The 13,501-nt window shown below is 45.7% G+C and overlaps 1 protein-coding gene across 1 annotated transcript in view; it reads left to right on the top strand.

The window, feature by feature from the left end:
• Positions 1-12,281: 12,281 nt before the first annotated feature.
• The window catches only part of Tgfbr3 (transforming growth factor beta receptor 3), a 186,426-nt gene continuing 185,206 nt past the window's right edge, over positions 12,282-13,501 (top strand). The window contains exon 1 of the mRNA XM_052735668.1: positions 12,282-12,626. The gene's annotated coding sequence lies outside the window, so the exon portion shown is untranslated. The remainder of the gene's footprint in view (positions 12,627-13,501) is intronic.

The following is a 13,501-nucleotide window of genomic DNA, read 5'->3' as shown; positions in this document are numbered from 1 at the left end:
CACTCAGAATATATGCTTTTAAGCTTAAAAACTACACTTATTTATTTATTTATTCATTCATTCATTCATTCATTCATTCATTCATTCACTGTGCTGCGGTGTGTGTGTGTGCCCAAATGTGTCACAGTGCATATGTGGAGGTCAGAGGACAAATTATCATCTGTCCTATCCTCCTGTAATGTGAATTGATAAATGGTCTTATTAATAAAAAAACCCAGAGCCAGATATTGGGGTGAAAGCTGAGAGATCAGAGGAATAGGACAAGTCAGCCACAAGTTCTTACCACCAGGAAATCCTCAGCCCAAGAGAGCTACTTCCTGTATACTCACACCTATATACCGTTCTGTGCCCTGCCATCTTCCTTCCTCTCTTTGCCTAGCTACATCACTTCCTCTTCCTGTCCAGCTCTATCACTTCCTGCTGTCTGTACAGACCTCCAGACCTCTATGGTTAGTCCTGGTATTAAAGGCATGTGCCACCATGCCTGGCTCTGTTCCCAGTGTGGCCTTGAACTCCCAGAGATCTGGATGAATCTCTGCCTCCCAAATGCTAGGATTAAAGGCATGGGCTACCATTGCCTGACTTCCATGTTTAATAGAGTAGCTGGCTTTGTCCTCTGATCCCCAGGCAAGCTTTATTTGTTAGAGCACAAATAAAATATCACCACATCCTCCCATCACATTGGTCCCAGGAATTGAACACAGGTTGTTTGGCAGCACACTGGGTGTGAACACTGAACCACCTTACCAGCCCCTCACACTGTTGGCACCACTCCTTCAGGTCAAATGTAATTCACTCCCTCCTAAATCCTGGGAGACTTTTCTGTGTAGCTAGAGTTTTCCTTCCTGGCCCACAGTCAGGACAAATCTCTATCACCTGCTAGTCCCACAGCCGCTCAGACCCGACCAAGTAAACACAGAGACTTATATTGGTTACAAACTGTATGGCCGTGGCAGGCTTCTTGCTAACTTTTCTTACAGCTTAAATTAGTCCATTTCCATTAATCTATACCTTGCCACGTGGCTCGTGGCTTACCGGCATCTTCACATGCTGTTTCTCATCGTGGCGGCTGGCAGTGTCTCTGACTCTACCTTCCACTTCCCAGCTTTATTCTCCTCCTTGTCCCACCTACACTTCCTGACTAGCCAATGGCCAATCAGTGTTTTATTTATTGACTAATTAGCAACACATTTGCCATACAGAACATCCCACAGCATTTCTGTCTTACTCATATCTCATAGCTGTTCAGTCTCTCAGGCATCGGATTCCAGGGTGAAGCCATACTTTCACGTGATGATGTTCATCAGATCCCTGTAGGCACTGAAGTTCATTCACTGCTCCTCAGCTGGATCCAACTGAGCCACCTTTGCTAAGGGTGGCCTGTGGACTGACCAGTGGCAGACTCTTAGTTTTCATCTTCCTTAACTAGAAGTAAATAGAAGTGCTATGTGATGTAATTCATCTTAATTGTCAAGATGAATTTGTTGAGATTTAGGCTGACAATTGAAACACACCTCTGGGTGTATCTATGAAGGTGTTTCTAGAATTAACAAAAGAAGGAAGATGTGGGTGGCATCATTCCACAGGCTGCAGTTCAAAACTGAATGAAAAGGATGAATTGAGCTGAGTACCAACACTCATCAGTAAATGGCCGGTTCTCTCCTGCCTGTCAGTTCTTGAATAACCACTCAGAGGCTTAATATTACTTATAAATGCTTGGCCTGTAGCTCAGGCTTATTACTAACTAGTTCTTACACTTAAATTAACCCATAATTCTTACTTACGTTTAGCCACATGGTTTGGTACCTTTTTTTAGTACGACATTCTCATCTTGCTTCCTCTGCATCTGGCTGTCACCTCCTGACTCCGCCCTTCCTTTTCCCAGCATTCTTAGTTTGGTCGCCCTCCCTATACTTCCTGCCTGGCTACTGGCCAATCAATGTTTATTAAACCAATTTGGGTGACAAATCTTTACAGTGTACAAGAGGATTATTCCACAGCACTCATCTCTCTCAATTTCCTGACCACTGATGCAACCTGATCAGCCACCTCACACTCCTGTAGCCATGACTACTCTGTAGGGAGAGACAACAAGAACTATGAGCCAACCAAGTCCTTCCTTCCTTCTTTCTTTCCTTCCTTCCTTCCTTCCTTTGGTGGCTTTCGTTAGGAATCCTGTTCAAGAGATGGATCAAGTTTACTTTGTTAATTTGTTCTGTATACTGAAGGCACTGTGTGTATGTGTGTGTGTGTGTATGTGTGTGCGTATGTGTGTGTGTGTATGTGTGTATGTGTGTGTATGTGTATGTGTGTGTATGTGTGTGTGTGTATGTGTGTATATGTGTGTGCATGTGTATATGTGTGTATGTATATATGTGTGTATGTGTGTGTATGTGTGTGTATGTGTGTATGTGTGTATGGGGGGGAGCAGAGAGAGAGAGAGAACATAACTAGTAAGGAATAGCTTCTCAATATCCAGATATAGAGGAGATGGTGGGTAAAGCTGCATAGACAATACATGTCCATACCTATTTTGAGAAGTATTATTATAGTATTATTATAATGGAGTGGGAGACTGGTAGGTATGTGGGGCCAAGTCAGGCTTTTACATTATTCATCTATTTTATTTGATGTGTGTATGTGTGTGGAGGGTTTTTTTTGTGTGTGTGTGTGTGTATGTGTGTGTATGTGTACTGTGGCACATGTGTGAAGGTAAGGGGATTGATTCCTTGTTTTTATTGTGTATATATATATATATATATATATATATATACATTATCAGTAACAATAACTTTATTTTCTAACAGGCAATTTTTCTACTGTTTCAGTATTTTACTCTCAGAAAACACAAGTTTTAGAACTGGATCACTTGGCCCTTTCTCTTCTTGTCTCCAAAAGGTTGTGTGTGCCAGTTACCTTGTTTTTTTTTTTGGGGGGGGGTCTTTTTTGTTATTTTGTCTTTTTTTTTTTTCCAGAGCTGAGGACCGAACCCAGGGCCTTGCGCTTGCTAGGCAAGCGCTCTACCACTGAGCTAAATCCCCAACCCCTTATTGTATATATTTTAATTAACTTATTTACTTTTGAGATTATAATTTGAACATTACTCCCTTCCCATTCCTCCCCCAACCTTGCCATATTCCTCCCAGTCCCTTAACTCCTTCAAATTCATGGTCTCTTTTTTCAGTGATTATTATTACATGAATACGTATATATTCCTAAATACAACCTTCTCAGTCCATAGGAAGTTAGTGTATGTATGTTTTCAGTGTTTTGTTTTTGAAGAACCCCAAGTAGATCTCAAACTCTTGAGCCTTCTGCCTTAGCCTCCCAGTGGCTGTGATTCCAAGCATTTCCCCGCTCTGACCAGCTGGAGGGTTTGAAGAGGGAGTAGTCAAATAAACCTCCTGGAAAATGGCCACAGGAGCCAGGACACAATAGCTGAGAAGCACTGAGGATCATGGTCGTACATCTGAAGTGAGATTTGTAGATGGTAACAACATGGAAGGGTCAAAGGACTGGAGATGCTGGTGGAATCCAAGAATTATTGGAACCTCGACACTAGACGCAGTGAGTGGGGAAGAGGGAGGTTGGTGGAATGCCTGAGTGGTGACATCACACTGGACTAAGCCTTGATTTCAGTAAGAACTTCCTTAAAATCTTATTTACTTTAGTCTTCAGAAGAAACTAAGCCTGGGAGGTGTGGAAGGTTAGAGTTCCTGGTGGGGACAAAGTACTTAGTGCCCCCCCACCACTCAGGCATTCCACCAACCTCCCTCTTCCCCACTCACTGCGTCTAGTGTCGAGGTTCCAATAATTCTTGGATTCCACCAGCATCTCCAGTCCTTTGACCCTTCCATGTTGTTACCATCTACAAATCTTACTTCAGATGTACGACCATGATCCTCAGTGTGATGTCTCACTGGGGGAAAGGTCTAACCTGAGGACTTGAGTTTAACCCCTGGAAACCACGTGACAGGAGAGGACTGACTCCTGCAAGTTGTCCTCTGATGTCCATACATGGACCGGGGCATGCACATGCATACATACACAGATGCACACACACAAATAAGTGTAAAGAAATCAGGGCTCATCCGGTAATCATCAAATGATCTATATTTGGATCTACTGCTGAGGATCCAGTAAACATAAGATGTTTGGGTATATTAATGATATTTCTATAATAAATAAAAAGAATGTTTATAAGGAATAGTCACCTCACAACTTTTGGTAAAAGTGACATACGTTCACTAGGAAACAAACAGTAATGAGATAATGACCCTTTGAGGCCAGGGTGAGGCTCCCTAGGGACAGTGTCTGCCTGGCACACACTAAGCATGCACTTACACCAACAGTGGGTAAACTGGGTGTAGTGGTGCACACCTGCACTCCCAGCACCTCTGGAAGTGGAGGCAGGGGGATCAGAAGTTTAAGATTTTCCCTGGCTATATGGAGAGTTGGAGGCCAGTCTGGGGCACAGGAGATCTTGTCTTTAAAGAAATCAAAGATACAGTGAATGGCCCTGTGTCCCTGGGGACGGACTCCTTGCTCACTTGCACCAGAACAGACCCTTAGGTGGCTAAGCGGCCCACAGTGACTCCATAGCTCTAGAACATTTTAGGCTTAAGTTATGAACTAAGATTTATAACATTTAAAGCTATTAATACATATCCTGGGCACCTCTGATCCTTGTGTGTTGGCTCTCCTGGGGGGAGATGACATTTAATAGTTTATAGTACCTTTTTTTTTCTCTTATCTAGGCTGCAAACCCACAAAGAGGAAACAGATAAAACAAAGGAGGGCGAGTTCTTTGCTGTGGAAAGGGGCAGGGATGTGGTGTCCCCTTTTGGTTCCAGCTTTCAGCTACAAGGAAGAGCAAGCCCCACCCCCATCCCAACCCCCATCTGCTGGGCAGAGACCACAAAGATCCCAGGTGGGTTTGCTGTTACTTTGAAAGAGTACAAGTTTTCTGGCTTCATTGGAACCCCTGCTGTGGGGAAATTAAAGGCAGATGAATTCTGGAACCCTCCATCCTGGGCCTCTGTGTCTCAGGAAATGGCACGTTGGCAGAGGCTGGAGTTTTATGATAGCAAGGGAATTCACTCCATGTTTTCATTTCCAAGCCCTGGCAGGAATCACCCAGGTCTAGATCAGGTGCTTTTTGGCTCTCTGCCCTGCATGCGGGGTCATCAAAGAGTAATTTTTCCTCATTAATTGGAAATTTGCCTGTTGCATATTTTATCAGTTTAGACTCATCTTTTTTTTTTTTTTTTTTTTTTTTTTGGTTTTTCGAGACAGGGTTTCTCTGTGTAGCTTTGCGCCTTTTCCTGGAACTCACTTGGTAGCCCAGGCTGGCCTCGAACTCACAGAGATCCGCCTGGCTCTGCCTCCTGAGTGCTGGGATTAAAGGCGTGCGCCACCACCGCCCGGCCTAGACTCATCTTTGTCTCAGATACAGATGTAGAAAAATGTGGCTCTAAATTTCTGCCTTCGATTATGATACCATAAGAAACACTTGCAAGTACGCACTCGTGTCTTGGGAGCGAACTCTGGAAATGAAGTTGTATCGCTGTCCGTGACAACAGGCCAGCTGAACAGAAGGTGAGTATGGACGCTGGAATCTGTGGACCGCATCCTGTCACCTCAGGTTTGGAGCAGCGTTTGGTTTGGTTCTGTCACACATTCTTTAGAGCAGTTGTGCAATCGCCCCCAAGCGGCCTGCTGTGCTTGACAAACTTTATGCTTATGTTCTTAACTGGGTGAAAGGGGCCTGCTTTTGTGTGTTAGTGGAAGGCCACAGTTCTATTCAGCAAACTCTTCCTTTTATCTTGTGAAGCCTCCAAAGAGTTGAGCTTTGCAAAACCAAAACAACAAAATAAGACTTTCTATCACTAAAAAGGGACTTATTGTCACCTGTGGTTCAAAGTGCAGCTTTAGAAGATGGACTCTGGAGCCAGGTAGTCACCCAGCTTGCTGCTAGGTGACCCAACCTCGCTGTGTGTTGCTTTATACTTGGTGAAGCAAGGTAGTAGAACTGTTACAGGGTTTATTTCACTCTTTACTTAGACAAGGTCTTACAGCACTCAGGCTGGCCTCACACTCCTTCACAGCCAAAGATGACCTTGTATTTCTGATCAGCCTCTCTCCATTTCCCATGTGCTGGGAATGCAGGTATCTGCCGTCATGCCCAGTGTACATGGTGCTAAAGGTAAAACCTAGGGCTTCATGCACACCAGACAAGCACCTCACCAACAGAGCTATGTCCCCCAGTCCTGGTACAGAGTCCAGTGAATTACATTTCTACAGTATGAATAAATGAAGTTCTACATTAGGACTTATGAAAATGAGAAACAACCACAGAGTTTTAAATGACAGGGCCTTTCAGAAGAAGTTTTTCTCCTACAAGAGGCCGGGATGAACCTGAAGCATACATTACTGACAAATAGGTCATTAAGCATTTGCTCAGTTGTCTGCTTATCAGGGGGATCTAGAGACATGCCACGAGATGTGAATCATTGTAAGAGTGAGTTCCTGCTTATGGGACGGACCGTTCCTTGAGAGAGACACAGGCTCTGTAAATCACTGGGACTTTGCTGTCAACCATTTCCGTGCAAATAAGATAAAGTATGCTTTTAAAAAACGTCAATTCTCTGTTTACAATTTCTCTTGGGGGGCATTTGTTTTCCTAAATAAGATCTGCACAGTGACAGTACCTGTTGGCGTGCCAACTGGATGGGGGGAATGTCACAAAGCCCTGTGTGGGGCGGGTGGTTTTTTTGGTCTTTTTAATGAGTTTTGGGTCTGGGATAATTTTCATTGTTTAGGGGGGTTGGTTACAAGTTGTTGTCAAGGGTTAGGAAAAAGGCTAAGCAAAGGAGATTAGATTTAAGGTTCTTGTTTAAAAAAAAAGAGAAAGAAAAGAAAAGAAGAAAAAGACAATTACTAGTTTTAAATACTTTACATTGGATTGGATTGTTTTATATTGTATACAAATTATATATATTGAAATTGATATTGTTAGAAAATGCTATATGTATATTTCTAATTGTACTTATACCGTTCATTTAACAATGCAATTTTCTGATCCTTGAATGTTATTATTACCAACTATTAGGATATAAAGAAATGAAAGTTAGTAGTTAGACATTACAATAGAACTTGTAATCATATTAGATATGTTTTAAAAATTGAGCAGATATATTTTAGATAGACAAGTCATCTTCAAACCCTTCAGAGATCTACAGAATATGGCATTTAAATGTTTTAATAACTTAGAAAATTTTTCTTTTTTGTTATGACTATGAGACATGTCGGCTCCTGGCAGTACCAATCTACTTCAGAGAAAATATGGGCATTGAAGAAACTGCATATGGAATTAACTTTCATTGTGGCAAAAGTTAGCCATTGGACAACAAAGTATCCTCGAATCAACAGGACAAAATGGACAGACAGGATATGAAACAAAGGACTACTGATTCTTGCCAAAACAAGTGGGGTTATGGCTTTATCAAAAGGCGTCTTCTGAGGCCAGGACAATATGGCACCATCCCTGAAGTGGCCTTCGCAATCTGGAAAAGGTACAGTGCCCTTTTCTTTGAAGGCAGCTGAACAGGCAGTGGGCCGATGGCTTCTGATGTGCAATGGAACAGCAGCTAAAACAGTTATTCTTGAAGAGTAACTAAGCTCACGCCTCTCAATAGTAGACTGGCATTTGATAGAGGGATGTGGAGAAGAATGGGATGCTGAGATGAAGCCATATATACACAGCCAAGAAGAATGGACAGCTGAATTAAAAAACCATCAACAGCCGGGCGGTAGTGGCGCACGCCTTTAATCCCAGCACTCGGAAGGCAGAGCCAGGCGGATCTCTGTGAGTTCGAGGCCAGCCTGGGCTACCAAGTGAGTCCCAGGAAAGGCGCAAAGCTACACAGAGAAACCCTGTCTTGAAAAATCAAAAAAAAAAAAAAAAAAAAAAAAAACCATCAACAATATCCAGAATTTAAAATCCTGAATCATGACATGACACTAGTGAAATTCAGGTGTTTCTGGTACATGGACTGCTCTCACCCAATGTGAGGTGGAACTGTTGACCTTGTGTACATCCTACTTCACAAATGAGTCTGTCAGATATGCTAAGCCTATAGGCTGAAGATGATGCCCCAGCACTGCGGAGAAACCTCAGGTGACTGTCCAGGCAGCTGGCTGTTTCTGTCAACTCACAAATTTTTTGGAAATTGCTTGCATGCATTCCTGTTTTTATTTTTGTTAGCTAATATTATTTCCTTCTTGGGTCTCTGAGGGAGTTGAAGATTAGTTAGTTATAGTTGAAGGTTAGTTAGTTATAGTTGAAGACTAGTTAGGAGAGAAAGTGAATTAGGTACATTTTGGACTTACCAAAATAGGATAGATAATGGAATTATTTTTTCTGAATTTGTCAAATACAAATGGACTAGACATTGTTTAGGCATTTATTACTTGTATATATTGTATATAGTTATTGTACTTTTGTATATAGTTTTTCTTTTGTTAGTTATAACCTTTTTCTTTTTATTAAAATAGAAAAGGGGAAATATGGTGGTATTTTATTTGTACTGAAATGTGATTTTAATTGTATGTTAATAAATAAAGTTGCCCAGGGGTCAGAGCTACTAGAGCCATAGCAAGAGTATGGCAGTGGTGGCGCACACCTTTAATCCCAGCACTTGGTAGACAGAGCTAGGTAGATGTCTGTGTGTTCAAGGATACAGCCAGCATTGGAGACACACGCCTTTAATCTCAATACCAACCATAGAAGACCTGGAAGTCTTTACAGACAGGCAGTGACGAGGCAGTCATGTGTTTGGGTTTACAACTAATGAGAAGGCAGAACAGAAAGACTATATAAAGACCAACACACAGGAAGTAGCTCCTTTTTGGAGAGCTCTCTTGACTGAAGAGGATCCCTGAAGCAGGAAGGGTAAGGCTCTTAGCTCTGACCTCTTGGCTTTCTTCTCTGAATCAGCTCTGTGTTTCTTATTTAATAAGACGGTTGGTTACATCTACAGCCCTGCTCTTAGATGAAGGGCTACAGGCAATTAATGGCTGCTAAGAGAGAAGAATCACTCTTCTCTAGGGGTGAGCCCCCTGGTAGGTTATTCATTTCCTAGTGGTCAGCCCCAAACACACATATAGGAGCAATACTAAATGGACTCAGCAGGTTTTCTCTCTCTCTCTCTCTCTCTCTCTCTCTCTCTCTCTCTCTCTCTCTCTCTCTCTCTCTGTCTTTGTGTGTGTGTGTGTGTGTGTGTGTGTGTGTGTGTGTATAAAACAATAATGAGGGCTGGAGAGATGGCTCAGAGGTTAAGAGCACTTGCTGTTCTTCCAGAGGTCCTGAGTTCAATTCCCAGAAACCACAGGGTGGCTCACAACCATCTAGAATGAGATCTGGTGCCTTCTTCTGGCCTGCAGGCAGAACACTGTATACATGATAAATAAAATAAATCTTAAAAAAAATTATAATGAAAGAAGAGATCATGAGTTTGAGAGGGAGTGGAGGATGAACACAGGAGGAGTTGGAAGAGTAAGAGGGAGGTGTAGAAATGATGTAAATACAGTATTCAAGTATGAAATCCCCCCCCAAGTTTTAAAAACTTAAAATATGACCAGTGGGGTTTGGTGATGCATGTCTTTTATCTCAGCACTCAGGAGGCAGAGGCAGGCAGATCTCTGTGAGTTCAAGGCCAACCTGATCTACAGAGCAAGTTCCAGGACAGCCAGGACTACACAGAGAAACCCTGTCCTGAAAAACTAAAAAAAGGGGGTGGGGGTGCTAGAGGTTTAGCTTAAATGTTTGTCTACCACGTACAAAGTCTTGGACATGTGGTGGCTCATGCCTAGACTCCCCAGAGGTGATGACAAAGGATCAGCAGTCTGTGGAGTTCATTGTCATTCTGTCACACCTCAGGTTGCAGGCCAAACTGGGACACATGAGACCTTGCCTCAAACCAAACAAACTCATAAGACAAGCAAAAGCAGAGAAGGAAAAAAACTGACCAAAGAAATTTATCAAGATACTACCTCCAACCAAAGGAAGCTGGTCTCTTACAGTAACAAATGCTGACATTCAGCCAAGTGAATGGCTCAGCGGGCAAAGGCACTTGATGCCCTGGCCTGAGTTTGACACCTGGAATCTGCTGTAAACATCAGCAATGCCCACAAAAGTAGGAGGCTGAGAGATCACATCTTTACTATCAAACACCAAACAGATTGAACTGTAAGTAGGGTGAGGCTGTAAAGGCTCAGAGATAACCCACCCCCCACCCCAGTAATGCACCCCTTCCAGCAAGGCTGCACCTCCCACCTCCCCATCCCCTCTCCAAACATCAGCCACCACAGATATGAAATGAAGAGATTTTCATAGTAACACATTTGATTAATGATATTAACTTTTGCCAATGAATCTCTGTAACACTATATAGACATAAGAGAGAAAGAGGTAAGAAAGAAGTATTTCCTGTTTTTTAAAAAACAGCGGATTCCAATAACTTTCCAAGTACCAGTTTAATTCAGCCAGTCCTTGCTTAAGAGAGAAAGAGGTAAGAAAGAAGTATTTCCTGTTTTCTCAAAAACAGTGGATTCCAATAACTTTCCCAGTACCAGTTTAATTCAGCCAGTCCTTGCTTAACATGTGTGAAGCCCCGTGTCCATCCCCACCACATCAAACCTGATGCGGCATCTCATGTCTGTAACCCTCCTAGGATTCAAGAGATGGAGGCAGGAAGATCTGAAGTTCCCAGTCATCTTGGTCTACAGTTTCAGACCAATCTGGGCTACATGAGACCCATCACAAAATGAAAATAAAAATAATGCAAACCATACTTTGAGAAGCCCCCTCAATTAGGTGCACTGGCTGGCCCACACCTGTGATCCTTGAACTTGGGAGCTGGAAGGCAGAAGCGAGAGAACTGAGAGTTCTAGGGCAGCCTTCACTACTTAATGAGTTGGAGCTGGCCCATCTGAGTTCCATGAGACCTACTCAAAGAGGGGAGTGGGGGTGGGGGTGGGAGCCTACCATCAACTCCACCGTTAAAAGCCTAAGATCCCAGCACTTTAGGAGGAAGACTAGGTTCCCTGATAATCCAGTAGCAGTTAAGACCAGAAACCTGCCTTTCAACCTAGTCACTTGACAGTCATCCATCTGCTCTAACACCTGTAAGAGTTTCCTGTGAAGTGGCTGGTGACACAATTCATGGGTAAAGGCACTTGCTGCCAAGCCTGAAGAACGACCTAACTTGGATTCCCAGGCCCCACGTGGTGGGAAGGGAGAAAACTGTCTTCTGACCCCACACTGGCCAGAGTATATGCGCACACGTAATTTTACAAAGTAAAGTTTACTGCTAAGTAAATATTTTGTTTATTGCTTATAGACAGGGTCTTCTAGGGTCTAGTTTTGAACTGACCCTCCTGCCTCCATGCTTGGTTCATGTGGTGCTGGGATCAAACCCAGGGTTGTGTGTGTGTGTGTGTGTGTGTGTGTGTGTGTGTGTGTGTGTGTGTGTGTTAGGAAAACACTTTACAATTGGAGCTACAGCCCCAACGGGCAATTTGCTTTTTAAATGGAAAGCGAAGTGTAAACCGAAGTATAAAATTTGTGTTGGTGATTGCACTGAGTGCATTCAAGTCTTACAGGTGCAGTTCACGGGCGCATGCATGCAAGACCTTGCACACGCTCACCTATCCTGTACATCCCGAGGGCCTTGGGGAACCTGCAGCGATGGAAATTCGGTAGCAAAGCAACAGCTGGGGAAGCACTCTGCACTAAGCTGTAGAGAGGAAGACCCTGTCCTCACCACCGGAGCATATCTTTTGATAACAAGAGTTGGAGATTGGGAGAAAACAAAACCTCACTGGGGCAGAATCAATGTGTGCGCAGGGATTGTGGTGGGGAGCTGGCTTATGTGAGATTAAAAAAATATATCAAAAACCACGAATCAAATAAAACCCCTATCTTCTCCAGAGAGCCCTGGTAGTTCGAAGGATCCAGGGAGAGGCAGCGAGTCCCGGCAGTGAGCGCCACATACCCGGTACCCCACTCTTTCCCGGGCCAGGGATGCCCACCGCCACCCCATCCCGGGCCTTTCCCTTCTTTCAGCCTCAGCCTTCTCTGCCCGAAGGGAAGCGCAGGCTGGAGCAGGCTCTCTGGGCTCATCCATCAGCAGCGGAGGAGGGGCGGGAGGAGGAGTTTCTAGGCGGCCGAGCCCCCAAGGCTCGCGGCGCCCTTCCCCCCACGCGCTGATTGCTGTGGCTGCGCGCCCGACCCCGCCCGCGCGTGTGCGCGGCCCAGCGAGGGCGCCGCACGGGCCGGATGGGGGTGATCCAGGCTTTCAGGGACGCCGAGCGCCACTTTCCTCCTCCCTGGCAGTGAGAGAGAGGGAAGAGGGGGAAGCGGGCTGCTGTCCTGCCAGGCCACTTTCGCTGCGCTATTCCGCGAGTTCCCGGCAGGAGGTGAAAGTCCCCGGCGGGGTCCGGATGGCGCAGTTGAGCTGCGCCTGCTGAGCTCCCGGCCGCCTGCGTGCGCTGGGCGCGGAGACTCGCCTCGGCTGCTCCCCACTTCGCGGTGGACTGTCGGTCCGGGACACGCCGCCTGCGAGGTACGTGCGGGCTTGGCGCCTGGTCACCGGCCGTGCAGGCTGCGTGCTGCCGGCGGGTACTTGCTTCTGGGGTTTGCTCGGGCCACCCCGGGACCCCGAGCTCGGGACCTGGCTTTGATCCGGCCGGGTTGACGCTGAGCGGAACAGGGATCCGCGGCGGTCCCGGGTGGGCAGCGCCAGGGAGGAGTTCCCCACGGCCGCCTTCGCTCTTCCTCTCCTCGGTTTCCTAGTCCAGTGCAGGGCGCACAGGCCACTGCCCTCCCGGCGCGTGACAGCGTGGGTGGGCACTCGACCGTGATGGGTAGCAGAGGCCGCGGCCGCGGGACACGCGCGCTCAAGCCAGTCCCGGGTCCCCGCCGGCCGCGCCCTGGCTCGGAGAGTCAGCCCCGAAAACTCCGCGGAGGGCGCCCGGGTTAACACAGCCTCGCTCCCGCTGATGTTAGAGGCTCTCTCTGTGTGTGAGCTTGGTTGGGACAAACTTGGGAACTTGGTTGCTAGAAGAATCCTCTTGCAGAGTTGCGCTTATTAGGGCATTTGTCCCACTTTCTGGCACCCGCATAAAAGTGCAGACAGCCGGCGTGCCAAGCCCTAACTACCTCGGCGGAGTAGAACCTGGCGGCTTAGGTGTCGGTGCAAACGGTCCCCTGCTCGCTAGCTGTGAACTGGGAGGACGGGGTCCCGCAGGGTAGCTTTGATGTTGGAGGAGTGCACAGATGTTCCGGACCAGGACCGCGCAGAGCGGTGCACAGGTGTTAGCCCGTGCTGCGCCCTGCAGTGAGGGAGCGTGCGAGTGACAGATTGAGATGGAGAACCAGATCTTTTCAAGTTTCCTTCGCAGAACTGAAAGACTTGGGAGAAGTTCCCAACATACCAAA

The sequence above is a fragment of the Peromyscus californicus genome, unplaced genomic scaffold, assembly GCF_007827085.1.
Source record: "Peromyscus californicus insignis strain IS unplaced genomic scaffold, ASM782708v3 Scaffold_13__1_contigs__length_99412109, whole genome shotgun sequence".
NCBI lineage: Eukaryota > Metazoa > Chordata > Mammalia > Rodentia > Cricetidae > Peromyscus > Peromyscus californicus.
Note: the sequence above shows the minus strand (reverse complement) of the source record. Positions and strands in the feature narration are given on the sequence as shown.